This window comes from Miniopterus natalensis, chromosome 2 (genome assembly GCF_054644295.1).
Source record: "Miniopterus natalensis isolate mMinNat1 chromosome 2, mMinNat1.hap1, whole genome shotgun sequence".
Lineage (NCBI taxonomy): Eukaryota > Metazoa > Chordata > Mammalia > Chiroptera > Miniopteridae > Miniopterus > Miniopterus natalensis.
In genome coordinates, this window is record NC_142082.1 from 126,082,178 (window position 1) to 126,094,794 (window position 12,617).

Consider the following 12,617-nt stretch of genomic DNA (forward strand, 5'->3'; position numbering starts at 1 on the left):
GTAGCTTCTCCAGGACAGAGGTCACGCCATGTTCGTCTTGGGTTCCCAGTGCTTAGGGAAGCCTGGCACATCATAGATGCTCAGTGACTACTTTTTTTTGAAGTCGGCTGAATAGAGCAGTGATGATGGCTCTGTTGCTCCCTATAGAGGTAAAGTGAATCCCAAGTATAGTTCTCCTAATTTCCAGTGTAGCACAGGGCTTTAGACTAGATCTTGGTTTTGTTATTTGCTAGTTGAGTGACCATAGGGAAAATACCTGGCTTCTCTGAACCTTGTAACTGCCATTCTGTAAAAGGGTGACAATCTTGTCCACCTCACCAAGATGAGTGGGACAAATGCCAGATGGACAGAATGTGTGTGGGAAATGTCAGATCCCGTTTTCCTTCTCTCTTGTGGCAGTTTCTGTGCCTGTCAATAGATATAATTCTCTACATGGTAGTGAAGGGTATGAACAGTGGTCACCTCTTCCTTGCCAAAAAAAAAATGCAATCAGCCTGACTGGCATGGCTCAGCAGTTGAGCATTGACCTAGGATCCAGGAGATCGCAGTTCGATTCCCAGTCAGGGCACATGCCTGGGTTGCGGGCTCCATCCCTGGTGGGGAGCATGCAGGAGGCAGCTGATCAATGACTCATCACTGGTGTTTCTCTCTCTCTCCCTCTTCCTTTCTCTCTCTGAAATCAATAAAGATTAAAAAAAAAAAAAAAATGCAATCATTTTTAATTTCTTCTTCCAAAGTTGCAATTTAAAAATGCAAATATGCCTGAAAAAAATTTCTCCCAAGTCATCTCAGCCTTCCACACCTAAAGGTACATAAGTGAGCTTCTCCCCGATGACGCAGCACTGAGGGAATATGAATTATGATGTAGGTGTGGAGCTTATGAGTGCTAATTTTGGATTACAGGCACCACACAAGGAAGGCAAACCTTTGAACAGTGGGAAAAGGGAATCCTGCTTTGAATCTGTCAAAAAATAAAACTTTTAAAAACTGTGTGTTTGTGTGTGTGTGTGTGTGTGTGTGTGTGTGTGTGTGTGTGTGTTTGAAAGCTTTATTCCGAGTCACTATCAATAACAGCTTAAAGAACAGAAGCAGGACTCTGGCAGACACATAGGGCACAAATCTGGTTTGAAAATACACAGGTTTTTAAAAATGTATAGTCTTGTTTTTGTTTTGTTTTTATAGAATATCTATTGTTAGATTGCTTGGAGCTCTTGAGACAAAAGTCTCTGTAAAAAGTCTTAGAGTTATTTTTGCTTTTAGGCACTTCACAAAACTAGACACGCTATTATGATTGAAAACTTGGGAGTCCGGGGCTAGGAACATGGCCTTGTAACTAAGGATGCGCTGGGATCTTATGAGGCACAGCAGCCTCCACATGAATTTAAGAGGTGCCAAGTAAGAGTGGACCTGTTTGGTATTTATATAAAGCTTTTTTCTCTCCAAAGATCAAAGCATTCTTTCATCATCCCTCACGCAGGGAGGTTAAGTGGTTTGCTGCCAGTCACACTGAGAGCTGATAGTGGGGCCTGGATTTGGGGGCATGGAGTCCACAGGTCCTTCTGCCCGAGGACACAGACAGGCAGCCTCCTCTGCATTACTACATGGTAGGGACGCACTTGCCCCTCTTTTTCCCAGTGAAACAGGAGATGCTTCCTCTTGGTAAATGGGGCAAGTTAACAGGGCCCTGTGAAGATCAAAGGAGGGGGTAAGCTTCTAACAAGACTAGTGGTTGGACCAGAGACTGGACTGGGCAGCACAGCACTAGACCATCCAATAGGCACATGCAGTACTTAGGGTTCTGGCAAGGCAGGGCCACCAAATTAAGTAAGAAAGTATTGCTTTACTATCACATACAAAATCTGTAATTAGAAAACCAAGAAAGAAGCTATTCGGCTTCGGCACACACAGAAGCGTTGACCTTTTCTGTTTAGTACCAGTGTCACGTAAAATAGTGCTTATTCCCACCGATATTGGCACTACTTCTCAAGTTCAAACTCTGACTCCCTCGCTTACCAACTGTGTTACCTTGGGCAAATTACTTAACCTTTCTGTGCCTTGGTTTCCTCATCCACAAAAATAATATTATCCACAATAATAATAGTAACAATTCAAATGGTAGTTGTGACTATTAAGTGAGTTCATCCACATATAGCACTTAAAATAGTGCCTGGCACATAATAGTTGATATATACATGTTTGTTATGAATAGTAAAAAAAATATATTGCTGCTTCTGCTGTTGCTGTTGTTGAAATTATCTATGTTGGAAGATAAAAGGGAGGACAATATTTTCAGGTCTTGGGGCCTTTAACATCTTTACCGGTCCTGAGTACAGCCCCAACCAAACTTCTGAGGGAGAAGACGGCTGCTATGCTGGGGTTGTGAGTTCTGGCTTAAAACGTAGGAAAGAGAGGCCAGGCGGGATCGGCTTTCAGGGAACATGCCATTTTCTGAGAATCACTGGTAGTAATGTTGCAAAAATGAAAACAGCACTGTGGAGGAAGCCAGTTGGCTGGGCAGGAAGCCTGGCACTGGGCTCGGGAGCTATGGGAAGGAGCAGGTTTAAGCTGAACAGAGCTCATAGGAGTGAAGGTTAAAATCTACGAAGCTCGGGCTTATCTTCCTGGCTCTGCAGTAAGACCTTGCCCAGACTTGACCTCAGTCAGGCAGGCCCAATACTAAAAACACCCATGAAAGCCAGGGCTGCAATCAGACACGTTCCCAGACCTAGCAGCTCTCAGACGTCAGCAAGCAGGGAAAGTGGGGAAAGGGAAGATCCTATTTTTCCTCTCATTACAGACCTAGTGAGAGGCATCCATTCGATCAATAGAGCAGAAGCTAACCCTTATAAATCTGAAAGCCTGAGTCTTGACCTGCTGATATTATTACTCAACAAATGAGGACTGTCTGAGCCACAAGAAAAGGAAGTAAATGGCATCATCATCATCTGCCAGTTTTAGAGAGGGTTCTGTTCTAATAAGCAGGGATCAGCATAAAGTTCATTTACTTTATTTAGAAGAGATGAAAAATATTGTCGGAAATAATTCACTGATTTTTCTTGTAAAATTGAAACACAGTGGCAATGATAAGAAAAATCGCCTGACTACAACACCTTTTTCAAACTTTAAAAGTTATATTTAAAAGTAACGTTAATTGCCCCTAAAACATTAACTGCGGCAAGAAAGATTTTCCTTAATGCAAAGGCACTTAGTTGCATTATGCAATAAACACTGCAATATTAGTGACTGGTGTCCAGAATTATTTTCTTTTTCTTTTTTTAATGTTTTTATTGATTTCATAGAGAGGAAGGGAGGAGGAGAGAGAGAGAGAAAGAGAGAGAAACATCAGTGATGAGAGAGTCATTGATCAGCTGCCTCTTGCATGCCCCCTACCAGGGATGGAGCTCAAAACCCAGGGATGGAGCCCAAAACCCAGGCATGTGCCCTGACGAGGAACTGAACCATGACCTCCTGGTTCATAGGTTGAGGTTCAACCACTGTACCATGCCGGCCAGGCATGAATATTTTCTAATGGTGAAAGTTTGAGCTTTGATTTGAATAGTGACCCACCAGGAATGAACAGAAGATACGCCCACATCAGATGACTGAATAACCAGTCATCCCAAGGCAGCCTTGAATCTGGAACTTCTCGAAGGAATAAGTTTATACTATGTTGAGCCTTTTTTGAGCCAAGTATATTTTTGTTACTAGTATGTTGAGCACAACATCTGAAAAACAAAATGTAATGAATATTTTTAAATGTTTTCATTAAAGCATTTTTAAAATGGGTTTCTGATGCAAAATTGCACTATTACTTTGGCAATAGCTCTTCTAGAAAGACAGATATTGTACTGACTCGACCTCAAAGAATTGGTGTCAAAGAATATACTTTTATATTTAAAATTCTTAGTTGCTTCTCCCAGAACAATGGACAGGAGGGGGAGGGGGTTGTGCTGTATTTCAACACTGCCCTGGGCAATCTTTTATGTTCAAAAGGGCATCAGTACAGAATCATGAGGCATCTGGCTGCCTCTGGTCTCCAACCATAAATCTAGATCCGGGTGGATCTGACCTATATTGAAGAGAACAAGACTGGAGTTTTTTATATCTATAGGAGTAATAGCTTAGAAAATAGGTCTTCTTGTCCCACCCTCCTTCATTTCTGAGACCTCAGTCAGTCCATACAGCTTTGAAGAAAAGCATGAAATTTGGCCCTAGGAGAATATGGTTTCATTAAACTGTGTTTCTAATTAAAGAGCTCTGCATTTTTAAGATACCACTGACCATGAGGACTACAGATATAATTGCAAAGAGTATACAGTATGTGTGCACATGAGCATTCAGTTAGCAAATACTCAACATCCACCTTTCACAAAACACAAGTCTGTGGGAACCACAAAGACTAGAGACCACAGATCCCCTAGGAGGAAGTGTCCAGGGAAGAAAAGCCAAATGAACTAAAGCAGAGCCAGGAAGAGTAAGATAAATAGAATATCTGAGATTCAAAACATGCTCTGAAAACCAGAAGGTTAATGTCAGAGACCAGACCAGGCCAAAACAGAGCGGGGAGTGAGGGAAAGAGCCCTGCCTCCAACTTGCTTCTCTTTCCGGTGTGCCCAAGACTTTGCTAAACTGCATCATTACCACCCGCCAGCAAGAAGCTTCTACAGACAAATGCAGACATGCTCTACTTCTCTGATCCACTCTCCTCCCTGGGGAAGGAGCACCCACCCACTTCAGACATGGACAACACATCCATCCACATGACAGTCCTGCAGGGACCTGCACTAATGCATGGCAGAAGTTGCCAATCTTATAGAGTTACTTCTTGATGTAATATTTCAAATAGTTCAAATATAATTTAGGACATGTCACAGAGTGGCATTCGTTTTAAAGGTAAGGCAATGAGCTTTCCTGCCTTTTAGGTGGGATAATATTCAGGGTTAGTTACCCAAAAGGGAAAAAAATGTAGTTTTTTTTTTAATATATCTTTATTGATTTCACAGAGAGGAAGGGAGAGGGAGGGAGGGAGAGAGAGAGAGAGAGAGAGAAACATCAATGATGAGAAAGTCATTGATTAGCTGCCTCCTGCACGCCCCCCACCGGGGATCGAGCTGGCAACCTGGGCATGTGCCCTGACCGGGAATTGATCCGTGATCTCCTAGGATCCTAGGTTGAAGCTCAACCCCTGAGCCATGCCCGGCTGGGCAAATGTACATTTTTTTAGCACCATATGAGGTACAGTTGAGTCTCTCTTTTTTTTCCTTCCCTCCCTCCCCCTCTTCTCTTTCTCTCATTTTAATAAGAAGAGGTGGAAACAACCTCCACATCGCCTTTCCGGACTCTTCTGCAGCTTCACAATGAATAACCACTTTTTTATTCTGAAACCACCTTTATCCCAAAAACAAAATAGGCAAGAAAACAGGTCACCCCTTGCTGGGTGTGATTTGAAGAGAAGGCCATTCTTCAAGTAGTAGCCAAGGTGACCTATCCTCATAGCTTCAACTGGTCTTTAAATTTCCACTATTAAAAGTTCATGATTTTTCCTGAAGACAGTGAAGTGCAAAAATGCCTTATTCATAGAGGGATGCCCAGCATCGGTCCCTAAAATTAGGGTAAAGCTGTTAAGGTGAGTGGAGGACACTCAGAAGTATAGGGCTATAGCCCTTCAGAAAGAGGCCCTAGCCTCACACTGCGTGCCCAGGACTCCTCGGCTCCCTCACTCCACAGACCTCAGGCTGGGCCTGGGATTTGAGTACATCTAGAACCTGGCGCCTCCTGGTGATGGTGCTGTTCACAGCTCCAGCCCACTCTGTCTGGACCTGGTTTTCACTAGTTCCCTATTGCCTTTGCCAGCTGGCCTTGAGTTAATTACAGTCTTGGGAAGGAGACTGACACATGAACAATTACCAAGCAGTGTTGTAAGTGCTAAAATAGAAGTGAGGCAAAGCGCTACGGGAACATCTGACGCTGCCTAGAAACGTTTTCACAGAGGTCGAGGCTGCGCTTTAATCCTGGAGAATGAAAGGATTTTACCAGAGCCGTTCCAGGCAGAACGAACCACCTGTGGAGGGATGGAGGCAGGATCGGGCTCACGGGGACGCTGAGAAGTCCAGTGTGGCTGGAGCGTAAGGTTGGGAAAGGGGGAGAAAGAGAAGCAGAAGGCATGGCTTGATGAGATCAGATTTTCCCCCTGTATTAACAGGGAGCCAACGGGAGTTAAACAAGGGAATGCTACACTCAGATTTGTGTTTTAGAAAGGAAACGTCCACAGACTGCTTCTAAGAGGAGGGTGCTAATAATTAGCAGACAGAGCAGCAGTGTTAATGTGACCTGTCAAATTTCTTCTTCTAGAACAGTGGTCCTCACCGAGGGCAATGATGCTCCCCAGGGGACATTTGGCAATATCCGGAGACATTTTTGGTTGTCGTATCTGGCAGGAGTGGAAGGGTGCTCTTGACACCTAGTGGGTAGAGGCCAGGGATGCTGCCAAACATCCAATAGGACAGCTGCCCACAACAAAGAACTGTCTGGCCCAAAATATCAGTAGCACTGAGGTGAGAAACCCTGTCCTGACGGAGGATGGGGTGGCCAGAGGATGCAACGTGACACATCACACAGTGGACTGCCCAGGGAGGCGGAGAGGAAGCCAGGAGATTTCGGGGCTTCTCAAACTTTTGCTCAGCCACTACCTTCATGCTGGGTGATGCTCACACACCCATGCCACCGGGAACTCTGCATCGTTCCCTCTCATTCTACCAAGCGAGAGGAATGCTACTATTGGAATACCCTTGAATTTGAACCAATTGATTTTTTTAAAGGAAATCACTTGCAAATTTCAATACTCAATTAGTGACAAAGTTGCTTGCGATCACAGCTGATCAGAGCATGCAGCTCTGCACCCACCCAGTGCGGACTCACTGCCTCGGGCGCTGCTCAAAGGGGGAAAGAGCAAGAGGACCTCCCCACTTCCAGCAGCAGCAGCACCTTCCCATCCCGGTAGAAGCACACAGAAAAGCACCTCCTCCCACCAAGAAAACTAGCAGTCACTGATTCTCCAGGACTTTCTCTAATGTCCTACAGGCCAGAAAACTTTCCCCAGGAAAGCAATCCAATCTGCCATCGTTGTTAAAATTCAAGTCCCGTTCCCTGGCCAGATTGAGAGAATCCTGAGTCTAAAGTGTAAAATGCAAAAGCAAGCCGGAGACATGTTTAAAACCCAAAGCGTGTTGAAAGCTGTGTCATCAAAATACATTCTACGCAGGCTGAAAGGGAAAATAAAATCCTTTTTTCAGATAATGTCTTTTGTTGCTTCCACTCTCGCTTCTACCTGCATCTTCAGGGGTCAACTCTGTGTCGTTAGTGCTGCTTCTGCTGCAACAGTTCAGCAACTGAAGGCAGTTATTTGGAAGCAGAGGACAAGCACCGAGCACATTAGCCAAGCTGAACTTCACAAATTGGAGAATCTGCCCTCTTGTTGGTTTTCAGTGGAGGAAATGGAATTTCATTGCAAAGCAATGCCTGTGGAGGTGCTTGGGCAGGAAACGGCCCTTCCAGCACAGTGTCTCACAGATGCAAACTATGTGGCTGGCGAGGAACTCAGGGCTTTGCAGCACGTAAGGTTTAAAAGGATCTTTACTGAGAGGTTTGTCTGCATACGCGTTTCTGGAAGGATGCCCTGGCCACTGGGAGCAGCAGCTGCCTCTCGGGAGGAGGAAGTGGGCGTTGAGGGAGCAGAGGAGAGAAAGGGACTCAGTGTTCACAGTGTATACCCTTTTGTAGCTTTGAATTCTGAAATCATTTACGTGGGTTACCTATTCATAAAATAATTTTTTTAAAGAATGGTATCAAACCCACCAATAAAAAAAATTTTTTTTTAAAGAGCCTGTAAAAACAGCCCTAAGTTAGCGAATCCCAAATGTCCATCCTCTGGCTTCGTCTCCTCTCGTCTGTCGCAGGAGCAGTCAAGGAAGAGGGAAATGCTCAAATCTATAGTGAGAGCTCTACATTTACTTCCAGATACTGGAGGCTTCTCCATCTGGAGGTCACACCCATGGGCACCTCAAAAACAACATGCCCCAATCCCAGGTCCTCCTCTCCCTCTTCCCTCCAAGAAGGATCCCTCTTCCAATATTTTCCATCACAACTAGAAATAACTACCCACTCGGTTTCCCAGTCTAAAAACCCTGAGCCTCCCCTCTCCTCACCCCCATAATAGTCATCAAATATTGTTAATTCCATCTCAGTGATGTTTCTCACACAGGTGCCCTCTCGTCCTACCCCACTGACCTTCTCCAGGTAACACCTTATCAACTACATTCTTTCAATGGAACGTGAGTTTCCTGTCTGCTTTTCCATCCAGTTCATTCTCCACATTTCCCTAGCCCCCACCCCTATCATTTTTCTCAAACAAGATTATCTGGTCATGCCTAAGAGCCTTGGATAGCCCCCTATGCCTTTATAATTAATCTCAAAGGTCCTAGTTTGACAAATGACCATTTACAGAGGACCGAAGAAACATCTCATCCCTAATCTATAACCTGTGCTCTGGCCACTCCGGTGTAACGAGCCTCAATCCTTTACGCCTCCTGTGTGCCTTTACAACTTTGCGTTTACTCTTTCCTTGACTTGAAAGTTTTCCCTTCCCTCCACACCCTGTCTTGTCCAAAAAAGAATTTCCTATCCCCTTTTCCAGACCGCCACTCAGTTTATACCTTCGGTGAAAAGCCTTTAAGACTGCTCTCTCCTCTCTGCTCCTCCAAGACTTTGTACACAGTCCCATTATAGCCCTAACCACACTCTCTTACAATTATTTATGTTTCTATCTCCCCTGCCAGAATGTGAGCTGCTTTAGAAAAACACCTGCTATATTTTATTCATCTCTGAACCCACTGCACCTCCCTGCTATTGCACATAAATGTTTGCTGAATGAATTGGCTAAAAGTGCTTTGATAAAACGTAACACATTATCCCAAAATTTTATAGACCTCTGTGGCTAAAATCTCATTTCTTTGCCCTCTCACTCTGCACACAGACCCATTGGCGCGCTATCCTGGGTCTCAGGGGGGCCAGGTATTCAAAGGGAACTAACAAAGTGCCTACTATTTGTAAACAGGGCCGTTTGTAAACCCTCTGGGTTAGATTTAGAGATTGCCTCTCCAACTCTGACAACAATCCTTAGAGCCCTCACTCCACTCTAAGAAGCATTTCTTTTCCAAATGTCTGGAGTCCTATAAGTAACCTTTGTTTACCCTAAAAACACTTTCAGGGAAGCTTAAAGGAGCTTTAAAAAAACAATGTAGGGACTCTGCAGGGACCACCTGGTCAGTGAGCTTCATGCCCACCTGAGAGGAGGAGGGGGACTTCCTGGGCTCAGCTCCAATCTCTGCCCACTTGCTCCATCATCGCTACTTAACTGCTTAACCCTCCAAAGGCTCTCTGTTCCCAGTGAAGACCATGGCAGCCCATTAATCACAAGATTATTGAAGTAAAACAGCATCATAAGCAAAGCGATAACCCCAGTGGCCTTAAGAACAGAGATCTTTTGGGTTCCTGGACCCAATTCCAACATTGGGGGGCACCCCCACAAACAAGGAGCAATTCTCAGGCACCAGCTGGGTGTCCTACGATTTAATTCAATTCTGACACTATCTACCCAGAGATGGTGTCAGATTCCACAGGTTAAGGGCTCAGTCTTACAAACTGCCCTCCCCCACCCACTTCAGATCCCAGTCCCAAGTCCAGGTTATCACCTGTGCTTCAGACCAACAGGCTTTAGATCGGTGGTTCCAACAACCACTGCCTTGGGTCTCAGACACAAGTTGTAAGTCCAGATTGTTACCTGTGCTTCTGACTGACTGGCTATAAACCAGAAGTTTCCATGACACCGTCCTCAGTTCAATTAATTTGCTAAAGCAGCTCACAGAACTCAGAGAAACATTTACTTACTAGGTCACAGGTTTATTATTTTAAAATATGATAAATGATACAGATGAACATCCAGTTGAAGAGACATGAGGGGCAATGTATGTGGGCGGGGTGAGGAGCTTCCCAGAAGCTCTCTGAACACCATCTTGTGGGGTTTTTATGGAGGCTTCATTACACAGGCATGATTGATTAAATCATTGGCCATTGGCAACAGAGTCAACTCCAACCCCTCTTCACTCCTCAGAGGCCAGGCGGGTGGGACTAAAAGTTCCAACACTCCAATCACAGGGTTGGTTCCCCTGACAACCAGCTCACTTTGTTTGATGACCTCAGGGCTTTCCAAAAGGCGCCTCATTAATAAAATAAGAGACAACATTCTCTCTCTCACCAAGGAAATTTTCAAAGGTTTTAGAAGCTCTGTACTAGAAATGGGGACAAAGACCAAATGCGAATTTCTTATTATAAATCACATTATTACAAGTGGGTAACAAATTGGAGTAAGATTAGGGTTATGTACTCATTTGAATGGAGCCCAAGGAGGCAGAGACCCAGTGACAGCTCCCAGCCTCGGGGTCTTTGCTTTTGCTCTTCTCTCTCCACCTGGAATGTTGCCCCTGATATAGTCTGGTCTCTACTCAAATGTCACCTCCCAAGAGGCTACCCTAATGACTCAATCCAAAAAAAGCATTTCGCAGCACCTGCTTGATTTGTCTTCACAGCATTTTTAGCACATGATACCATATTATCTATCTCAGTGATTTTTAACAGGTGTGCTGCAGCACACTGTTGCGCCACAAGAATTTAAAAAAATTTTTTTTTTAAATATATCTTTATTGGTTTCAGAGAGAGGAAAGGAAAGGGAGAGAGAGAGAGAAATATCAATGATGAGAGAGTCATTGATCAGCTGCCTCCTGCAAGCCCCACACTGGGGACTGAGCCTGCAACCCGGGCATGTGCCCTGACCGGGAATCGAACCCTGATCGCCTGGATCCTAGGTCGATGCTCAACTACTGAGCCACGCCCAGCTGGGCGCCACAAGAATTTTTAAAATATGCAAAACCTGGCTATTTAGTCAGGGGCACTGACCTCTTTTCCCTTAGATTGTCAAATAAAAAACTGACAACAGCCAACCCAACAATAGCTGCCCCATGGGAACAAATCAAAATTGCACCTATTTTTTTTGTCAGATTGGCAAAACTATATTTTTTTGGTGTGCCACAGAATTTTAGTAATTAGTTTGTGTGTGCCACGAGATGGAAAAGGTTGAAAATCACTGGTCTATCTGTTTATATGCTGACCCTTGTCACACCCGTTCTTTTAGGAGGGCAGGGACCTTGTCTTTTTCCCAGACAATCCAAACACATAGTAGCCTTCCAATAAATGTTCATCTTTTTTTTAAGCACAAAAAGAAATATAACTCAGAGTACTCAAGTAGTTTAACGTATTAAAAGCTAGCATGGTTAAATACATGTAACAGATGGGTAATAAGGAAAGCAAACGACAGATTTCCTGAGGAAGGAATGATTGCACACAGGATGGCAACAGCGTGTTTGCCAGAGAAGATGAACCTTGTGTCCACCTTGAAGGCAGTGGAAAATTCAGAAAGTTCAGGAAAAGGGCCCAGGGTGGTTCACATTGCAAGACTGTGCAATGTCATGTGTCATGAGGACAAATCATTAAGAAGAAGGGGTTCACAGCTTACCCTCTGGCCCCCACCCATAACAGCAGCACAGCATCATCACTTGCTTCTCTCTACCCTTTGTCCAGGAGAAACAGGATAAAAGTCCCAAAGACGAATTCCCTTGAGGAAAGCTGACAGAGCCAAAGAAGAATCACAAACCTCATAGGACTCTAGAGGTGTTGGGTAGGGCTGGAGGACCATCCAAAAAACTAGGACGGCCGGGAGAGCACAGCAGAGTCCTGAGTCTGAAGGTGATGTGAGGACGAAAGGGGAGGGGATTAGCAGTAAGTGTTGCCATGGCCTGTGTAACCTCTTTGGTGAGGAGCCTCCTCATGCGAGGGGCACGCATGTCAACATTTACTTTGCCCCTCGTGCCTACATTCCCTCATCAGTAAAAATGGAAATAATCACAGCACCTACGCTATCGGGGTGCCATGTGGATTAAATGAGTTGATGAGAGCTGAGCCTGCAATATAGGAATTAACCTTAATATTGGAATTTCAGTGTGAGCCCTGCTTCTTTCTTTCTTTTTTAAAAATATATCTTTATTGATTTCAGAGAGAGGAAGGGAGAGAGAGAGAGAGAAACATCAACGATGAGAGAGTCATCATTGATCGGGATCAAGCCCACAACCCAGACATGTGCCCTGATCGGGAATCAAACTGCGACCTCCTAGATCCTAAGTCAATGCACAACCGCTGAGCCACGCCCAGCTGGGCAGCCCTGCTTCTGTCAATACAACATTGTCCTTAGTCTATATGGACCATGGTGGGTTTGTTTGTTTGTTTGTTTGTTTGTTTGTTTGTTGACCATGGCTTTATAAAAACTACATATGGCTTAAGGAGCAATGTCATCAACAGCATGGCCACTGCAGAAGGTTCAGCATTGGCATGAAGTCAGAGAAGTCAGAGAGACAAGCTGGAGAAAGGCTATCAGAGGCCCATGTGCCCAGCTGAGACGTCTGATCTTCCAGTGAACCCTTCCTTTCTGGGTGAGTGCTGTGCCCCTCACC

General features: G+C 44.7%; 1 protein-coding gene across 2 annotated transcripts in view; it reads right to left on the reverse strand.

The window, feature by feature from the left end:
- Positions 1-12,617, reverse strand: part of TPH2 (tryptophan hydroxylase 2) — a 92,247-nt gene that overhangs the window by 46,377 nt on the left and 33,253 nt on the right. The gene's annotated exons all lie outside the window — the stretch shown is intronic.